Here is a 21,269-nt window from a genome sequence, read left to right as displayed (position 1 = left end):
CTACAATATTCCCTTCATTGAAATGAAGCCCAACTTTTTTTTTTTTTGCTTTTTGGTGAGGCAATCAGGGTTAAGTGACTTGCCCAGGGTCACACAGCTAGTAAGCATCAAGTGTCTGAGACTGGATTTGAACTCAGGTCCTCCTGACTCCAAGGCCAGAGCTCTATCCACTGTGCCACCTAGCTGCCCCTAGCCCAATAGTTTTTAACAAAGTCTATTACACTTTTAGCAAGCTCTCATTGTTTAATGTTTTCCCTAACATAAAGTCAATAAATAACATAAAATCAACCAGTTAATAAACATTCATCAAACACCTACTATATACCAGGCACTATACTAAGTGCTCATGATTAAAAGATGAAATTCAAGCAGTCCCTACCCTCAAGGAACCCTTAATTATTATATTATAATATGGAGACTGCAAGTATATGCATAGATACATACATTGTTCAATGGTCTTGGTCATATTTGACTCTTCATGACTCCATTTGGAATTTTCTTGGCAAAGATACTAGAGTGATTTTGCCATTTCCTTCTCCAGCTCATTTTATAAATGAGGAAGCTGAGGCAAACAGGTTAAATGACCTCTCCAGGGTAATACAACTAGTAAATATCTGAGGCTGGATTTGAACTCAGGTCTTCTTGACTCCAGGCCCAGTGCTTTATCCACTGTGCTATCTAACTGCCATATAAATATTAGCGATTATTATTAAGGGAATTGGAAGTAGTGCCATTTTCATCTCCTCCATTCAGGGAATAGATAAAGCAAGGGGAGAAAACAGGGTAGGTAATAGGTGAGAGTCTCTCCTACCATGTCACCTAGCTGCACTAAATATATATAAATATATATGTGTGTATGCATACACGCATACATACATACACACATACATATATATTACATATACAAATTAAATTGAATACAAGGTAGTTTGGTGGCAGGAATGCACAAATAATTAGATGGCTCAGGAAAGACTTCAAGTAGAAAATTGTTGAGTCTTGAAAGTCTAACCTGCATTTTGGAGCAAAGATGGATGGCGGCAGACTCCTAGCTGGCAGGTGAGACCCTTTCCACTGGCTGTTTAGTTTAGAAGTTCTTTACTGTCTAAAAGTCTTTATCTGAGGACAAACTACCCAGAGTGTTGTGTTTTTTTGATTTTTGTTTTTTACTTTGACCTTGAAGTGAGTTTTGAGTAAGAGGAGCCGATCAAACAAATGAGACACAGAGTAGCAAGACTGTGATCTGGCAGAGGGATGGAAAGTTGTGGAGGTTGGAGCCAGTGGAGTGTCCCAGCTGGAGTCTACGGGCTGCATTCTGCCATCGTGGGCACCACAATTCCCTCCTGACAGGCAAGCCTTCAAGAGCCAAGGACAAAATTCCAGAGCTGGCTCACAACCACAGAGATGTGTGAATGGAGCTCTCGGTAACACTGCCTGGAGACTTGCTTTCCTGGTGGGGAGAGACTCTCATCTGTTACCCACCCTGTTTACTCCCTTGTTTTATCTCTTCCCTGAATGGAGGGGATGACAATGGTACTATTCCCCTTTCCTTAATAGCTAGCATTTATATGGCAGTGAGGCGGCATGGTGGATAGAGTACGGGCATGAAGTCAGGAAGACTCCTCTTCTTGAGTTCAAATCTTGCCTCAGACACTTAGGAGTTGTGTGACCCTGGGCAATTCACTTAACCCTGTGTGCCCCAGTTTCCTCCTTTGTAAAATGAGCTGGAGAAGGACATGACAAAACCACTCCAATATCTTTACCAAAGAAAACCCCAAATGGGGTCTCACAAAGAGTCAGACACAACTAAAACAACTGAACAACAAGCAGGCCCCGTGCTATTTTGCTGTTCTTGTTTAGTCATTTAACACTGTGCTAAGCTCTTGACAAATATTATCTCACTTGATCGTCACAATAACCCTGGAGGTAGGTGCTGTTATTACCCCCACCTTACAGTTGAGGAAACAAAGGCAAACAAAGGTTAAGTGACTTGCCCAAGGTCACACCAACACAGTAAGTTTCTGAGGCCAGATCTGAATTCAGGTCTTCCTGTGTCCAGGCCCAGTGCTCTATCCACTATAACATCCAGCTGCCTTCTTGCTGATCTTCTTGAAGCAGCAAACTGTGACCACTTTTTCAAACTTCTTAAAATTATTTTAAGTGTTGTCTCAGTATGTGTGTGATAATGCATCAATGCTTTTTGTTGTTTAATAATTTTTAAAATCTGGATGATCACTCAAATGTCTAATAATAATAATAATAATAAATAGCTAACATTTAACGGCACCTCTACGTGCCAGGCACTGTGCTAAGCACTTTACAAATAATAAAATAATAAAAGCATCTACCTCCTAGGAGGGTCAAATAGTATCCTCTTAGGAGGTAGATGCTTTTATTATCCCCATTTTACAGTTAAGGAAATTGAGGCACATAGGTGTTAACTTGTCCAGGATCACACAGCTATTAAGTATCTAAGATAAGACTTGAATTCAGGACTTCCTGACTCCAAGTCCAGTACATTATCCACTGTGTCACTGATCTGCCTCTACTTACTTCTTTAAATGCAAGCAATGAGACTGGGAATCATGAGAGAACAAAACCAAAGAAGGGATATGGACTTAAAATCTTGGGGTTTGTAAGGGCAGGCTAGTTAATGAGGGCCCAGTCTGGTTAACTTGCTTCTGGAAGTGGAATAGAGGCACCCTGCCCCTGATCAAAATCATGAGCAATTATATTATGTGACTATTTCCTATCTGCTTGCTGCATGGTAAAGTCTTTTGATTGGCTCTTGTGCTAGAGCTGAGTGTGAACACAAAAGACATTAATCTGCCAGCTTGGTTTCTTTTTTTCTTGGTGGTGATCAAGACAAGGATGGCTGCAATCTTCTGAGTGGGGAGGGAAAAGTAACACTGGCAGGCTGATGGATCGATGTGAGCAATGTGAAGCCTTAAGTGCATGGAAGGACTATTTTTGCCTCTCTTGTATTTATGCTCTTAAGTGAAGGATAGGAAGCAAAATAACCCAATACTTGGCACATGGCAGGAAATCAATAAATGTTTGTTGACTTGAATTAAATTGACCACCATAATCTGGGGTACCACCAAACTTTGCCTGTTGAGGCAATTGGCAAAAGTCAATTGTAGCACTAGCTATCTAAGATGTAACTTTCTAGGTTCCCCTCTCTTCTCCTCAACTCCACTGGCAGACCGCATAACTGTTAATAGGCTGGAGTACCCTGGCCCACTGCCAAGTGTCATTGGCTTATGTCATCATCAATACATGCATCTTATATGTACATATATATGTGAAAATACAGTATTATATATCACTTATGTAATGTGTGTATATATGTTGTGTGTATATATACATACGTATAGGTATGTGGTCATACTCAGATCACCTATCATGGAGGCATGTACTTCTCTATTCCCCTGACAATGTGGGTGAGTGTAGCTTTCTTTGATTGTCTGAATAACAGGAAAAGGCTGCATCATTACAACTGGTGAGACTAAGACTCTTTTTTTTTTCCTGCAAGTTTCTCCTTGCTGTATCCAGAAGGTGAAGATCACAGTTCACCCTCGGTGTAGGCTCCATGAATTGAACCAGAACACCAGGAAAGGATTTCCTTCTCCTGCTCCCTCTTGTCCCCTGACTCTAACAAATGAGTGTGGAGTGTTTCTGTTTCTATTTCATTTGTCCTCCATTTCAGGTGCTGGTGGTGATCCCCACTAACCTGGGAGTTTGAGCCATGGAGACTTTGGAGCCAAGAATGTAGGCATCATGGTGCTGGCCAGCCAGCCTATAAGCCAGGGTGCCTGAGACTCAAGCCCCACAAAAGTTTGAACTTGAAACTGAAATTGTACTCTATAGGAGCTGAACTAAGCTCTGAACTTAATCCCTTCATCAGAGACTGAGGTGGTCATGGTGGAAGAATTGGAATGCTTCCCATGTGTTAGAGGAATAAGTGTTCACATGTGTGCACATTAGCTATCTTTTGTAGATAACTAATCAGACTGTTAAATAGAACTGGCTTGCAGAGGACCACCCCAATACAATTGAAGGGAACACCATTATTAGGGTTGGAGCCATTTGCATAGAGCCTAGACATTCCCAAACTCCTTTCAATATACCTGAGAACCCTGGTGGGAGGAGTGAAATATAACCTACCTAGACTTCAGGCAGTTAGAGTAAAAGTGGTCTGTATTACATGTAATTATTATAGCATGTATGCGTATATAAGTTTCCTTCCCTCATACATATAAACACACACACACACACACACACATTGAGTCTTTCCTTTGGATTCAGTCCCACATCAGTTAGACGTCAGAGAGACATCTCAAATGCAACATACCCAAAACTGAACTCATCGTTAAAATCTTTTAAGTGACCAAGGGGTGGAGTGTGGTGGGAACAATATCCTACCTCTGTGAAATATAAGCTATTTTTTCTTTAAAAGAAATTGAAACCATCTTCAATACTTGATTGCTTGGCAGGAGCAAAGGCTCAGGCTGTTGCTATCGCTGCCTGGTCAGGAGCTCTAGGTCTATTCTGATGCTTCACCGATGACTACAATGGACAACTCAGACAGGAGAACTTTGCTGATTTCAAAATAAAAATTACAAGAAAAAGAAGTGGTGGGTTTCTCTCAATCAAAATCTTGAAACAGAGGTTAAAACACTACTTTTGGGGATGTTTGGTGGGGATTCCTTTTAGTATATACATGTTATACTAGATGACTGATGAGGGCCCTTCCAACTCCAAATACTTTGATTTTGTGATTCCAGTTACATTGTTTTTTAAATTGGATTTGTGACTTCATTTGTTTAAAAAAACCTCTAGTGTGCAAACTCCCTCCACCATTTCAGATCAGTAATTCATCTTTAACTCTATTAGAAAATTATTAGAATTATTAAATTTTTAAATTTATTGTTATTAAATATTTTAAATTTATTAAAAATGATTAGAAAACTATTAGAAAACGATCTATGTGACTACAGATCTTATGAAAAAGAAGTAAGACTCTAATTTAAATGTTCTACAACTCAAGCCCAGCCTTCTATTCACTAGACCAAGCTGCATTTCTCAGAAGTATGTACATTTTTTTTTTTAATCACATGAGTCACTGCTACATCCTAGTCTTTCACACCAGATTTCTGGCCATAGTCCAGGTTTGTATATTTAGGCAAACTATTCACTGTTTGACAATAAGTGGCAAGCCCTTCCAGGCCAGGAACTGTACATTTTTATATATGTTCTATAAATGCACAGAACACTAATTCTTTTTAAATAAGGCATCATAATGTATATATTCAAATAAGTGTTGTTCTTTGGGAAGTCACCTTTATATAGAAATGTTGTTCCCTAATGATTACTTCGGGAAACAGCTTGCAAAGGTGTGCCCTATCTAGGTTTCTGGTTCTTTTGGGGCAGAGACATTGAAATGTAAAGAAAAATCTTTTCAGATGCAAATGAAACATTCTACACTTTAGAAAGGCCTCAATAACTTAATAGATTGCATATGAAGAGGCCAGCAAGGCAGAGGTTCCCAAACTTATTTGGCCCACCACCCCCTTTTCAAAAAAATAGTTACTCAGTGCCCCCCTAGAAATCTTTCTTTAACCCTTTAACAGCTTTTTAAAAATTTATGTCATTTCAAAAATATATAATTTTTAAATGATGCTTCTTAATTAATAATTTATTGTAAATTTGTGTTTTTTTCCTGCATTGAAATTTTGATGATGCAATATTGCATCATGTAACCATATAGTATCATATTGTAAATAAGCCATATACACACACATGCTGGACTTCCTGACAATACTCGACCCATGTGTTGTGATTTTGGGGTCCCAGCACCCCTGAACCCCTAAACCGCATCAGAGTCAGGCACTTGTTTATCACTGACATCATATTTGGCAATGAACTTTGTGAGGACCCTTCAGAAAAAGAAAGAATTCCAGAATTGTTAGTTATCTTGGCCATACATGTTCCCTACACATGTTTCTCACCACCATTGTACTTTAAGCTCAAATTCATTCTTCTCTCCACAGACTGTGTGTATTTTGGGGAGAGTATGCCACAAGTTTCTGATGAAATGCTTTGTAATTACTATTCTTACTATACTTTGTTAAAATGCTGAGTCTACTGACTAATTGTTAAGGGGTAGCATACCAATGGGGGCTCATGAGCTCATGCGCTATATCATTAGGAGGAGATTCACTTACAGAGTTACCCTAGAACCTAGTTACTCTAGAACCTAGAGAACTCTAGTACCATCTACCTTTTGGGGGAACCATCTACCAGTGTCAATGTGAATTAGGAGAGTGAGCCCAGAGGGGGTGTTTTACTGAAACTTGATAAATATGAAAGGAAAATAGCATTTGTGATGTAAAATAGAAATTGCCAAAACTTTGACTGTTTTATTTTATTTTCTAGCTATAGGCTAAGAAGATTGTTATAGATTGTTGAATTTTGATCTTCAACTATTTCTACCCCTTAAATTCCCAGCTCCCTCTCACTTCAGTGTCTGCACCCTTCATGAAGTACAAGGTAGCTCCAAAGCACTAATCATTTGAGTTGTGACTGGCCCACACTCAGACAACCCGTAAACCAACTCAGAGGTTATACTTGTTAGAAAAATCTGAAACAAAAATCTACTACAGGAGCGTGTGAAGGAAAGCCTTTATTATGCTTCTCGTGAGAAGTGGGCACATCGCACCCTAGTGGCATGTGCGCACTGGTACAGAGGTAGAATCAACTTTTCAATGGTTAGTAAAATTCATACTCCTCCTATCCACTGTGCCACCTAGCTTCCCCTACACATATTTTAAGCTCCCGTTTTTGACCCTTCATCTGAAATTCTTCTCTTTGTCTGATACCTCACAGAAGACTGCTCTAATCAACAAGTCATCAAGCATTTATTATGTGCCTTCTACGTTCCATTTACTGCCCCAGCCATTAAGTATACAAGTTCAAATAATGAAACAATCTCGGCTTTACAAAGGAGCCTACTTTCCAATGGGGAGACAAAAGGTACCTATATAAATATATACAGAATAACTGTGAAGAGAATAAATACAATTACGTGAAGTCGTTCAGTAAAATGTTGTTCAAGAGGAAGAGCACTAGCAATTGAAGAGGTCAAGGAGAGCTATACCACCAACCACTTAGCGGTCCTTTACCCCACAAGCCAGGAACTCTCTGTTCTTGGGGGTCCTGTGGGATATCTACGGGAGATATCAAAACTGTGCCCCATTAGAGGTCTCTCAGAGACTGCCCCTCTTCTTCTGTGAGGGCTGAGTAGACACTCTCACTGATGGGGTTGGGATCTGGGCCCCAAAAAGGAATTACCCTGGACTTTCCCACATGGCCAAATCTGGTGTTCTCCTGAGGCTATAATCCCATCAACTGGCCTTTCATTGTGGACCTCCCTATGGCCCCAGGCCATTTCTCCATTCTTCCTTGGCCATGTGGTTCAGGTCCCTGGAATTCTATTACCTCATAGACTACTTGACCACTCCTAGATCCCTAGTCCTTCTGTATATAAAGTCCATCTTTTCTCCATTAAGATGCTTAGATTCTTAAAATCTAGCCACTGCTTACTCATGTTCAGACTCCTTAAAAGTCTGTCCAATATGACAATGTTCTAATAAACCTTGTCTTTGGCTGAAAGAAGAGTTGGGTCGAATTCTTTTGGGCAGGACCGGCATGTTGTGATTTTGGGGTCCCAGCACCCCTGAACCCCTAAACCACATCATCATCTCCCCATTATTACCAGAAAGAGAGCCAACTCTCAACAATGATGGGTCCTCCAAACCCTTTCCAGGGAAGGGCAGCATTGGCAGCAACATGAAAGGGCCAATCAGTTCTAGATCTCAGTAAGCAGGCTACAGTAGATCTGAAGGTGCCACTGCCTCTAGGGCACACTTTGTTACTCACAGGCCATTATGTCTCTGCACACTGCTTCCTCTCAGTGAATTTTAGGAGCTAATTTATGAGGCTCTTCCAAATTCAGAAGCCAAAGATAAACAGTTCTCAGTTGCTCAAATTCCAAACTTCAAAAAATCTCAGTGGAATGATCTTTTCCCAATATTTTTGCTAGTCCTAAATTAATTAATTAAATTAAATTAAATGAAAAGATATAAATAATCAATTTCACTTCAGGCAGCTTTCAAACAGAAAAGTGGTCTAACAAAAGCATACTATCTTGATTAAGAATCTAAATAAAAGTACAATACACTTTTCATACTGTTGTTGATGAGAATTCTGTCCCATAGTAATATATTGATCATAAGATCAAGGTTCATAAGAATGTTCCTGGTCTCTTTATGGCCCCAGTCAATCAATGAGTATTGGGAGCTCCTACATCATGCTCAGGACTGTGCCAGGCTCTATACAGAGTGCATAATCTCATTGTATTTATTTTTTTAATCTTTTTTTAAAATTTTAGGCTTGAATACTAAAACTTAAATACATAATAAGAAAAGAAAAAGAAGCATATTATAAACTTAAATATAAAACAATAAAAGAAAAAAAACATGTCATATGCACGGCAGAACGTAAGAGAAGATTCAAAATATATAAATTTCCATTTCAAGAAAGCCTATATATTAAATACTACATGTTGTATTGAAAGCTATCCTATCTTTTCTTTGCTTCGTTGTAGGTTTTCTTTTGTTCTCTGCTATACACTTTTTAGTTGGTTCTTTTTCCCTCCTTCCTCTCCCTTTCCCCCACCCCCGCCAGAGGCTAGAGTTAAGTGTAGATATATATAGATATTAATACATACATACATATATACATATATAAACATTTTCTCTAAGAAATCATATTCCTAATCTTTGTTTTCATATTTATATTTCCTATCCCTCCTGATTCCTCTACTTTACTTCTACCGGCTACCTTGCCCTCCTATTACTTAACCTACCCCCTCTGACAATCCCTCCCTTATCCTCGCATTCCCATAAATCCAAACACCCTTTTATATGCCCCTTTGACCTATTCCCTCACCCTCCCCTCTAAAGATCCCTTATCCTCTCCCCCTCTCTATTCTCTTAGCGTTTTATTTCTAAATTTAGAAGACTTTTATACTCTTCTAGATGTATATGTATTGTTTCCTCTTGAACCCATTCTCAATAAAAGTAGATTTCCAGCCCTTCTCCCCCATCTAATTCCTCTGTGTTGGTTCTTCTACTTGCATCTCATTTGTATAAGATAATTACTCTTTTCAGCTATTCCTGAACAGTTTTAGTTTTTCAAGTCATATCATGCTCAGGTCTTCCTCAATCTTTCTTATGAACTACCCAATTACTAATAACCCTCTTAGACATATGTTTTATATTTTACATACATAAAAAGTAAACAATCTGTCCTTATTAAGTCCCTTGTAATTGGTCTTTGGTTTATACCTTTTGTTTCTCTTGGCTCTTGTAGGTCAAATCTTCTATTAAGTTCAGGTTTGTTTGTTTTTTTTAAACAAAGTCCTAAAAGTCTGAAAACTCATTAAATATCCATTTGTTTTCATTCAGGATTATGCTTAGTTTTGCTAGGTATGCTACTTTCATCCAGAATCCCAATTCTTTTGCTCTTCAATACATAGTGTTCCAAGACCTGCAGTCTTTTAGTGTTGCCGCTGCTGGGTCTTGTGTGATTCTAATTGTGGCACCACCATATGTAATTTTTTTTTCTTGTTGCTCTTAATATTTTATCCTTGAGCTGGGGGTTGTAGAATTTGGCTATAATATTCCTGTGGGTTTTCCTCGTCAGATCTTTTTCAGATAGTGATCAGTGGAATTTTTTTCTATTTCCCTTCTTGTTCTAATGCTTCAGGACATTTTCTTTAATTATTTCTTATATTATTGTATCAACATTCTTTTTTTGATCATAGTTTTCAGGTAATCCAATTATTCTTGTGTTTTCTCTTCTTGATTTGTTCTCCAGATCAGTTGTTTTTCTTATGAGAGGATCCACATTTTCTTCTATTTTTTCATTCTTTATATTATTTTGTTTTATTATTTCTTGATCTCTTATAACTTGACTGGCTTCCTTTTGCCCAATTATGATTTTCAAGGAGTCATTTTCTTCCTTAAAATTCTGGATCTCCTTTTCTAATTGGTTGACTTTCTTTTCATAATCTTGTTTTGCTTGGATTGGTTTTTTTTTTTTTAGCTTTTCCTCAATCTCTCTCATTTGATTTATTAAGTCTTTTATAAGTTCTTCTATGAATTCTTTTTGGGTAGGTGACCATTTGACATTACTCTTTGGGGTAGAAGAAGGTTTCTTTGCTTCACTATCCTCTGAAGATGAACCCCAGTCTTCTCTATTCCCACAGTAATTCCCTAAGATTGGATTCTTTCTCCTTTGCCTGAACATTTTTTTTTGTAATAGCTTAATTTTTGCAATCACCTTTAGTCTTAGGGTATGGGGGATGGTGTCTCTGGCCTCTAATCCTCTTTAGTTCTCCCCTCTGACCTTGAACTCAAACCAATACTTCCAGCCTCCTGTAAGTGCCCACAGCCAGTGGAGTCCCCGCCCAATGCTTCTGCACTCAGAGGGTGTGTGCTGGTTTCTTCTCACCACTCCCCACCCCCACCCCAGCTGTGTCTCCTCAGCATAGCTGGGTCTGGTATTCCTTGTCAGCAGAGGTTCTCTCCATCTTCCCCTCCTTCCCCACTCAGACACCCAACTCCCCTCACTGTCTCAGGGGTAAAAGTTCCTGTGGCTGGGGCCCAAGGCAGCCTCCTAAACAAGCTAATCCCAGGGTTTGCTTGTTGCTTAAATGGTCCCTAGCCTGGAGGTGTTTACTCTTACCAAACTTTGTCCAGGGATTTTTCTTCAGAGATGTGGGTTCTGCCCCTTCTCTTATTTATTTTTACTGGCTCTGTGTATGCCCTGGGGTGTTGTTTTATCTCTTTTATGGAAGAAGCTTGGAATTTTCTGACCTACTCTGGCCAACTTCCCAGAATCCTCTCTATAATCTCATTTTAGAGATAAGATTAACACATGAAACAATTAGAGAATAATTAAATGTTCAATGGTGGGACAGTTCAAAGGAGTTTAAGAAAAGAGAGAGTCAATAAAAGCTTTCTGAGAGGGTAAAACTGGAGCTGAATCTTTGAAGTTAGGACTTAGGTAGGTTGGGTGGAAAGGAAAGCATTTCAGGCTTCATACTGTAAACAAAGAAACAAGACAAAGAACAAATACAAATAAATAAGAAAATGATGAATGAGTTAGTAAATAAATAGCTAAATAAGCAGGCAAATGAATGAACAAGTGAATAAATGAGTACATAAATAAATAAAAATAAAATGCAAACTTTTCACAATTGAAACTGAATGCTACAAAAAAAAAAATCATAATGACCAAGCTTGGGGTCCCAAAGAAGAAGTGTGAGAAGGCACTTCCTCCTCGTCTTTGTAGAGGTTCTGAACTATGAGGGTGGAACGCTGTATATAACGTCAGACTTTTTCAATGAATTGGTTAGTTTTGCTGAATTGTAGGGTTTTTTCATCTTTTTATGTGATTGTAAGGGAGGTAGGTGGCACAGTGAATAGAGTGCTGAGCCTGGAGTCAGGCAGACTCACCTTCCTGAGGTCAAATATGGCCTTCAGACTGTACTAGCTGTGTGACCCCAGGCAAGTCACTTAACCCTGTTTGCCTCAGTTTCCTCCTCTGTCAAATGAACTGCAGAAGGAAATGGCAAACCGCTCTAGTATCTTTGCCAAGAAAACCCCAAATGGGGTCATGAAGAGTCAGACACAACTGAAATGACTAAACAACAACATAAGGGACAAAAGTGGAAGGTGAGAGGGATACAATGGAAATGGAGGTGATAGTGAAAAAAAAAAGATAGCAATAAAGTTTTACTAATTTTAAAAAGCATGCTATCTTTATCCAAAGAAAGTATATGAAAATGTGGAAGAAAAATGTTTTTTTTTTTACTCTCTCCATTGCCACATATGCTGGTTGTCAAAGGCTTTCTTTAGCAAAGTAAATATCATTTCCCTCCATTCTTAGAGGCCGTTGTGCTTGGGTGCATCTTGTTTTTAATTATAAGGTTACCATATATTTAGAACTAGGAAGGACCTTACAGATCATCTGAGCCAACCTCTCTCTTTTACAAAAGAAGAAACTAAAGAGGAGCTGTTTGGTGACTTAGCTGATTTTCAAACACTAGTCCTTTCTCTTCAGGTCACATGCTCTTTCCTCTACAGATGTGGGGGAAGATTGCAGAACTCAGGAATGGAGGTTAATCCTGGGCTCAAATTTGTGCATTCTGGTATTTGAACCCAAGAATCTTCAGCTTTCAAGTATAGAGTTATGAGTCATTTAGTAGAAGGAACAACAAATTTGGAGTTGGAGGGTCTGGGTTTGCATCTAGGTTCTGCTACTTACTAGCTTGTTGACCTTGGGTAAATTGATTCCTTTCTCATAACCTTAGTTCCTCATCTTCAAAATAAGGGGGTTGGACAAAGGTGATCTGAAGTATCCTTCCAGTGTGATGAAAGCCAATGTTGATGAGGAAACTGAAGCCTCTGCCATCAATCTTTCCAAGCTTCTCAGACCCAGCACTGGGAGTGCTAGGTCCCGAAAGAGAGAAGAAGATGGGACAAAGTCTATCCCTTCAGGCGATGCCTAATCTCTCCCTACATTCCTCTACTCTAATGTTTCCACTCAAGCCAACAAAGGGATATTGTTTGGGGAAGGAAGCTAGCTCAGTTAACAGAAAGAGGTAGCCACCTAGTGGTGCAATTTACAGGGTTATCAATTAAAAAAAAAATCTTTTCTGTTCAGCCTGTCATAGCATTGTTTAACGGGTCGGAAATTTCCACTACCCGAGTCACTAAGGAGTGAAACAATAAGATGGGGGTAGGTGGGCTACGGGGTCTAAAAGACTAGGGTTCAGATTAGTTTATGAGATTATCAAGGTCCCTTGGGGAGGAGAGATCAGATAAAGGGATCACATCATTAAGAAATATGAGGCAATGAACAGATGTAAGAGGGGGAGTCTGAGACCCAAGCATAGGGACAGGACAAATTTCATCTACTTCTGGACCAAAAACTGATATGTGAATGGTGCTAAATTTATAATTTATAAAGCATTTTCCTTGCAACCCTGGTAGGTAAGTAGTATAGGTTGTTGTTGTTTACTTGTTTCAGTTGTGTCCAACTCTTCATGACCCCATTTGGAGTTTTCTTGGCAAATACTGAAGTAGTTTGCCATTTCCTTCTCCAGATCATTTTTACAGGAACTGAGGCAAAAATAGGGGTAAGTGACTTGTCCAGGGTCACACAGTTATTGTCGGAGGCCATATTTGACCACAGTGCTCTAGCCACTGTGCCACTGAGCTGTTCCACAAGTATCATGAAACCCATTTTACTGATGAGCAAACTAATGACCAGAGAGGTTAGTGTCAGGACTAGGAGTCAAGCTCAGGGTATATGACTCCAAGTTTAGTGCTCGGTCAGCTACAGAATACTGACTTTTATCAAAATGAAGTTATGAAAAGGTATCCATGTATTTTGGAGCTAAGAGATGCCTAAGGCTTGCTACTAGAAACTGCCAAAGTCCCCTTCCTCCTCATTCCCTCCAAAAAATAAACCAGAATTGTCCTCCAGGGTTTTTTGGTTGTAGCTCCTCTACAACTAATTAGCTGTGTAACTTTGGACAAGTAATTCAGTGACTCGGTTTCCCTCTAAAAAAATAAGCACCTGGAACATTTTCAAAAAGATTCTATGGAGATGAGAAAGTAGGCATATGGTTGTTGATCGCTTGTTTATAAAATAATACCATCTGTATTTTTTTCCAACTATTTTGTTCTTCCTTCTTTGAGATCTCTTAAAAATGGATCCTTCAAAAAATGCTTCCAAAAATTGGGCCATCTCCAGCACGACTTTCTTCTGTGTGAGCGGTCCAGTCATTCTTCCCAAGCTCATTGCATCAGGTCCTAAGGTGCTGGAATCCAAATGTGTTAATTCTATGGTCACTGATGCCTTAGAAACAGTAAGAAATGTGTTCCGCTTTTCTATCTATTTATTTTCTCTGGGCTTTCAACTATACATAGAATGATCTGGATCAGTTGGACATCACACTTGGTTTTCTTCCGCAGACAAACTGAGGAAAACAAGTCTGATTTTTGATGCAATACTGAGCATTATCTTCCACCATATTGTTTCATAATCTTTTACCAATGTATTTGAATTCCCGTCGGCTGCCATTTCTTTGTGTTTGAAAGGAAAAGAATTTGCTTCTTCCAGTTTGGGGTTTCTGGACTTTTTAGTAAACCTCACTGTGACAACTGTTTGATAATAGTTCCTTTAACAAATTAAGAATGGCTACAATGTGAAACCAAAGAAGAAAGAGGATCTGAGGAAGCAGAGACGAATGCTGACCTATGTTAAGAGATTGGAGAGTAAGGTCTCATGATGGAAAATGCTATCCACATCCAAAGAAAGAAATATGGAGTTTGAATGCAGATCAAAGCATACTATTTGCTATTTTTTCTTCTGTTTTGTTTTGTTTTCTCTTTCCTGTGGTTCTTCCTATTGGTTCTAATTCTTCCTTACAACATCAATAATGTGAAATTAATAGGAATGTATATGTATAGCTTATATCAGATTACACGCCGCCTTGGGGAAGGAGGAGGGAGGGAGGTGGGGAAGGAGGGGAAGAAAAATTTAAAACTCAAAAGTTCATGGAAGTGATTGTTGATAATTCAAAACAAAATAATAATAAAAAAGAGATTGGAGAGTAGAAGAATGTGGTAACAAAGGGAAGATGAGTGACCACTGAATACTTGGAGCTACATGATAAGCATGAGTATCCCCTCTTTTCCCCCCACAAATTGGAAGGATAAGGGCCCTCTGCAAGCAGCTTCTTGTCCTCCAAAGAATAAGGATAAAGATGTGCAGGTATCATCAGGTGAGAGATCACTCAGTGTAAGAGTTAAAATAAACGGAGGCAAAATGTGACTAATGACTTTCAAATGAGAGGTACTAAGGAAACTATTTGTTAAACTGATAATAACAATAGAGGGGTCTAGTTGTTTTGTTTTTAATTTGAGTTATATATTTAAGATCTGATGAAGAATCTCCCTGGATTTGTCAAACCTGGTGACTACTCTCTAGTTCTGATGATTCATCTGAGAAAAAATGGCCCCACCATGAGGAATCTGTGAAGTCATAGGCAAATACTAAAAACCCTAGAGGCAGAGATAGTACATTATAGCTGCTGATCAAAGGGAAGGACCACAGAAGATTTGGGAAATGAAGAGCTGGTGGAGAAGATGGTGTCTGAAGATCTGGCTCTCTTTTCTAACACTAGCACTCTAGGACTTTGTTAAAAATTCTAAAAGGCATAGGAATAAATGGACATTTTCTTAATATGCTAAGTGATATCTACCCAAATCCAAGAGCAAACATTATATGTCATGGAGAAAAGTTAGAGGCCTTTCCAACAATACCAAGGATAAGGCAAGAATACCTGTTATCACTACTGCTATCTCACAGTACAGGAAATACTAGCTTTAGCAATAAGGTAAGAAATAGGAATCAAACAAATAAGCATTGGCAAAAGGAAAACAAAATTATCACTTTTTGCAGATGATATGATGGTTTGCTTAGAAAACCCTAAAGAATCAACTCAAAAATTAATTGAAACAATAAATTCAGCAAAGTTTCAGGATATAAAAAAACTCACATAAATTATAAGCATTTCTATATATAACCAACAAAACCCAATAGAAAGAGCTAAAAAGAGAAAGTTCATTCAAATAACCACAGAAGCTATGAAGTATTTGAGAATGAATCTACTAACCTGCACATAAGAATTACATGAATCTAACTATGAAACACTCTGCAAAAATAAAGAAAAATATTAATAAATGGAGAAGCATTAATTGCTCATGTGTAGGTAAAGCCAATGTAACAAAATGATAATATTATCTAAATTATCTTACTTATTCTACCCTGGACCAATCAAAATACCAAAGAAATATTCAATAGAGCTAGGAAAAATAATAACAAAGTTTTTATGATAGACTAAAATCAAGAATCTCAAGGGTAATAATTAAAAAACATGGAGAGTAAGGGGGTCTACAGATGTCAAACTGTGCTACAAAACAATAATCATTAAAAATTATTTGGTAGTGGTTAAACAATTGAGAGACTGATCAGTGGAACAGATTAGGTACATAAAATACAGAAACAAACAAACACAATAATATAGTGTTTGATAAATCCAAAGACCCTAGTTACTGGGGGAAGGATTCATTATTTGACAAAAACTGCTAGAAAAAGTAGATGTCATTATGGCAGGATTTAGGTTTAGATCAATACCTCATGCAGTATATTAAAATAATCTCTAAATAGACACATGACCTAGATATAAAAGGTCACATTATAAATTAGAGGAGCAAAGAAATAACCTTTCAGGTTTATGTAAAGGGGAAGAGTTCCTGACTAAATAAGTGACAGAGAGGATCACAAGATAAAATGAACAGTCTTGATTATGTAAAATTTAAGATTTTATTCAAACAAAGGGAAATCAGAAGAGAAACCGATAAATGGAGAAAAAATCTTTGTAGCAAGCTTGTTTATCAGATTTCATATCCTAGACATATAAGAAATTTATAGTTCTAAGATACTTATAGTACTAAATTTATAGTACTAAGATATATTCCACGATAGATAAATCATCAAAGGATATGAACAGGCAGTTTTCGAAAGAAGACATCCAAACTATCAACAATCATATGAAAAAAAAATAATCTAAATTACTAATAATTAGAGAAATGTCAATTAAAGCAATTTTGAGGTTTTACTTCACACCCATCAAACTGGGAAAAATGAAATGACAAAAGAGGAAAATACCCCATGTTAAAAGTACTTCAGGAAGAGGAACACAATGCATTATTGTTGGTAGAGCTTCAACTTAATTTATTTCCCATTCTAGAAGATTTTTTTTTAAAGGCAATTGGGGTTAAGTGACTTGCCCAGGGTCACACAACTAGTGAGTTTCTAGTGTTTGGTCTGAAGCTGAATTTGAACTCAGGTACTCCTGACTTCAGGGCCAGTGCTCTATCTACTGCGCCACCTAGCTGCTCCTCCATTCTAGAAGATTCTAAAGGAAGGGGGGAAATATGACATCATAGGTATCACTGAGACTTACCAGTATAGAATCTATGAATGGACAATGACTCTGGAAGGATATACCTTATTTAAAAGGAAGAGGATAAGTAAAGGGCAGAGTGGGAGGCAATGTGTGAGATAGGTGTGGAGTAGCCTTGTATCTAAAGACTATATGACATCAACTAGGAACAAGAGGAAAATGGCATTTGGCTGAAAAATCATTAGAGGCAGAAAAAACAAATATTGTCATCAATGCATGCTACATACTACTTGAACAAAAACAGAAGAGTTTGAGAAACAGATTCCAAGTCTGACTTATTGTAAGTATGGGGGATTTCAATTATCTGGACATATGCTGGAGTTCTCATTCTATCAAAAGCAAGGCAATTGCTAATTTTTTGGTTTGCCTTAGTAATTAATTCTTCTAAAAGGCAGAGTAACCAATGAGGGGAACTTCTATCCTGGACCCAATTCATACCAACAAGAAGGAATTTTTTTCCCTTCTTGTTGGAATGGAAATGATTAGAACTTTGAAGAGAAGTAATAACTTCACCTTAGAACTTGCAATCAAGAAAGGAATGTTGGACATGGTAATATTAATCCCAGATTCAAAGAAAATAAATTTCAAAGAATTCAGAGAAAGTATAGGTAAGGATCTCATGGGCTAAAATTCTACTGTGACTTCAGCCTTGGGGATAGGAATTGAAGAGATGGGAAATTCTCAAGAATGGAATTCTGAAGGCAAAAGGGATGGGGTTCAGGAGAAGGGTTCAAGGATAGATGTATCAACCTAGGAATCATCATCATAGAGATGATAATTAAACTCATGGAAGACAATGAATTCATAAAGTGAGATAGTATAGAAGGAGAATGGAAGAAGGCCCATGACAGACCCTTGAGGGGTCTGCACAGTTAGTGACAGGACCTGCATGAAAATCTGGCAAATAAAACTGAGGAGCAATTGGTCAGATTGGAGGAAAATCAAGAGAGAACAGGGTCACAAAAACCTAGGAAGGAGAGAGTGTACAGAAGAAAGTGATCAATGATGTCAAAGATTACACAAAGATATATATTAAGAAAAGGTCATTAGACATGGAAATTAAGACACCATTGATAACTTTGGAGAGAGCAATTTCAGATGATTGATAAATTTGGAAATCAGTTTGTGGAGGGTTTAAGATCAAATAAGAGGAGAAGTGGATACAAAAGATGTAAATGGATTTCTCAAGAGGTTTAGCCCTGAAAGGAGGAGAAATTTGACAGTTGTTATTGGGGATGGTAGATCAAGTGAGGGTGGGGAAGATATGAATCTGTTTGTAGTCATCAAAGAAGTAGCCAATAAATAAAGAGAGATTGAAGATTAGTGAGAATGAGGATATGGTAGGAAAAATCTGCAGGAAAAGATGAGATGTAATGAGTCCAAGGATGTAATTACAGTGGTTTAGCTTCCCAAGGAGAAGGGCCACATCTTTCATGGGAGATGGATGCAGAAGGAGAGAGTAGAGGGGAAAAGTCTAAGTGATGTGACATGAAGAAGGGAGAATAGGCACAGCCAAGATGGTAGAGTAGCAGCAGCAACCCAACAAAACTCTTCCAACATCTCCTTCCAAACAGCTTTAAAATAACTCAGCAAATCTAATTCTGGAGCAACATAACCCACAAAAGGTCAGGATGAGACATTTTTCAAGCCCAAGACAACTTAGGAGGTTGGAAGAAGAGGTCTGTGACATTGGGTGGGGGCTGGAAACCGTGCCAGGAGTACACATAACAGCAACCCCACTAGTGGGCCTTAGAGGCAGCTTTGACAATGACAGTAGCAGCAGCAGCAGCAGCAGCTTCAGGAGCTCTCACCCCAGAGACATAAGGGGATTGGACAACTGGTCAGAGATTACAGGGGAACCTGAACTGACACCAAACACAGGACCAGGCGCTGTTTGGGAACTCCATTGCCCATACACATTTCTGGGTTGCAGTTGTAGGGCAGAAAGGGGTGCTTGTGGTCAGTCACAAAGGATCAGGGGCCCTGGTTGCATTTTCAGGGCAGAGAAGAACACTAACACTTGCAGCTGCAGGGGAACTAGTTACAATTCAGTGGCAGAGAGGACCCCTAACTCTTGTGGCCTCAAGGGAGCAGGGGCTCTTCCTAGATAAAGACCAGAGAGTAGACCAGGAAAGCAGTGATTACACCTCCCCCAGGATAACATCACCTTGGAATCACTGAACTTACAGATCCCCAGAAATAGCTCTAAAACCAGAAGTGTGAAAAATCTGGAATTTGGTCGGAGCCAAGATGGCGGAGGGAAAGCAGTGACTTGCCAGAGCTCTCCCCCAAACCCCTCCAAGTACCTACAAAAAATGACTCTAAACAAAATCTAAAGCAGCAGAACCCACAAAAAAAAACAGAGTAAAACAAATTTCCAGCCCAAGACAACCTGGATGGCTGATTGGAAAGGTATATTGTGCTGGGCGGGGAGAGGAGCACAGTTTGGCGTGGGCGCGCCGGCCGCAGCAAACCTGGAGCAGGCCTCAGAGGACTGAATCGCAGGCAGCGGTGGCAGTTTCCAGACTTCTCAACCCACAAATGCCAAAGACAACTTAGAAGGTCAGTGGGAAAAGTCTGTTACTGTGTGAGAGAAGAAGCTAGATCTCAGCCGCCCCGAGGGCAGCAGCTGGCTTCTGAGCTTCTGGCCCACAGACTAAGGGGGAATCGAGTGGCTGATCAGAAGGGGATTGCAAGGATGTCCTTGCCAGGGCTGAAGCAGGAATCTCTTGCTTTACCAGTGCTTGGATCTGGGTCACAGTTCTGAGGGGTGATCCTGGGGCAAGGAGGAACACTGGCGTGGTGGAGCTTGTTATGGCAGTGGAGAGGAAACACCTCGCCCCTTATCATAGCACTTTGGAAGAACTGACACTTTTCAGGTCCCTAGAAGTATCTCTGAAAACAGCTGTACAAACCCCCAAAGCTTGGGACAGTACATTCTCCACATTGGAAACAGACCCCTACCTTAACAAAGAGTTTAAAACTCAAGTAATTGGTTGGAATCACGAGCAAGCAGTGCAAAAAGAGTCAGACTATATTATCTTACTTTGGTGACAAAGAAGATCAAAACATACAACCAGAAGAAGAAAACAAAGTCAAAGCTCCTATATCCAAAACTTCCAAGAAAAATATGAATTAGTCCCAGGCCTTGGAAGAGCTCAAAAGGAATTTTGAGAAGCAAGTAAGAGAAGTAGAGGAAAAACTGGGAAGAGAAATGAGAGTGATGCAAGAAAATCATGAAAAGCAAGTTAACAGCTTGCTAAAAGAGACCCAAAAAAATACTGAAGAAAGTAACACCTTAAAAAATAGCCTAACCCAAATGGCAAAAGAGGTCCAAAAAGCCAATGAAGAAAAGAATGCCCTAAAGAGCAAAATTGGACAAATGGAAAAGGAAGTCCAAAAGATTACTGAAGAAAATACTTCCTTAAAAATTAGAATAGAGCAATTGGAAGCTAGTGACTTTATGAGAAATCAAGACACTGTAAAACAAATCCAAAAGAATGAAAAAATTAGAAAAATATCTCATGGGAAAAATCTGAAGTCTGGGACAGTGCCTCCCAACATACAGGTGATCAGTGCCCAACTTTAACATCAAGTTCAAAGTCAAGAAATAAAGTGGTAAAATGAACAAACAAACAAAAAAGGACCTGATCATAAAAATCTACTATGGTGACAGGAAAGATCAAAATATGAACTCAGAAAACAATGTGAAAATAGCTACAAGCAAGGCCTCAAAGAAAAAAATGCTAAAACCCAACAAGAATTCCTAGAAGAGTTAAAAGAAAGAGATAAGAGTGGTAGAAGAAAAATTGAGAAAAGAAATGGGAGTGATGTAAGAAAATTATGAAAAGAGAATTCACAGTTTGGTAAAAGAGACACAAAAAATACTGAAGGAAATAACCCCTTAAAAAACAAAATTGGCTAAATGGTAAAAGAGGCATAAAAATTCACTAAGGAAAAGAACTCCTTAAAAAGCAGAATTGACCAAATGGGAAAAGAGGTACAAAACCTCACTGAAGAAAATCATTCTTTAGAAATTAGAGTTGCAACCTAGAAAGACTTGCATGAACTGATGCAAAGTGAAGTGAGCAGAACCAAGAGA

This window comes from Vombatus ursinus, unplaced genomic scaffold (genome assembly GCF_900497805.2).
Source record: "Vombatus ursinus unplaced genomic scaffold, bare-nosed wombat genome assembly UNPS02011431.1, whole genome shotgun sequence".
Classification (NCBI taxonomy): Eukaryota; Metazoa; Chordata; class Mammalia; order Diprotodontia; family Vombatidae; genus Vombatus; species Vombatus ursinus.
The sequence above is the reverse complement of the archived record's forward strand: the minus strand, read 5'-3'. Positions refer to the sequence as shown.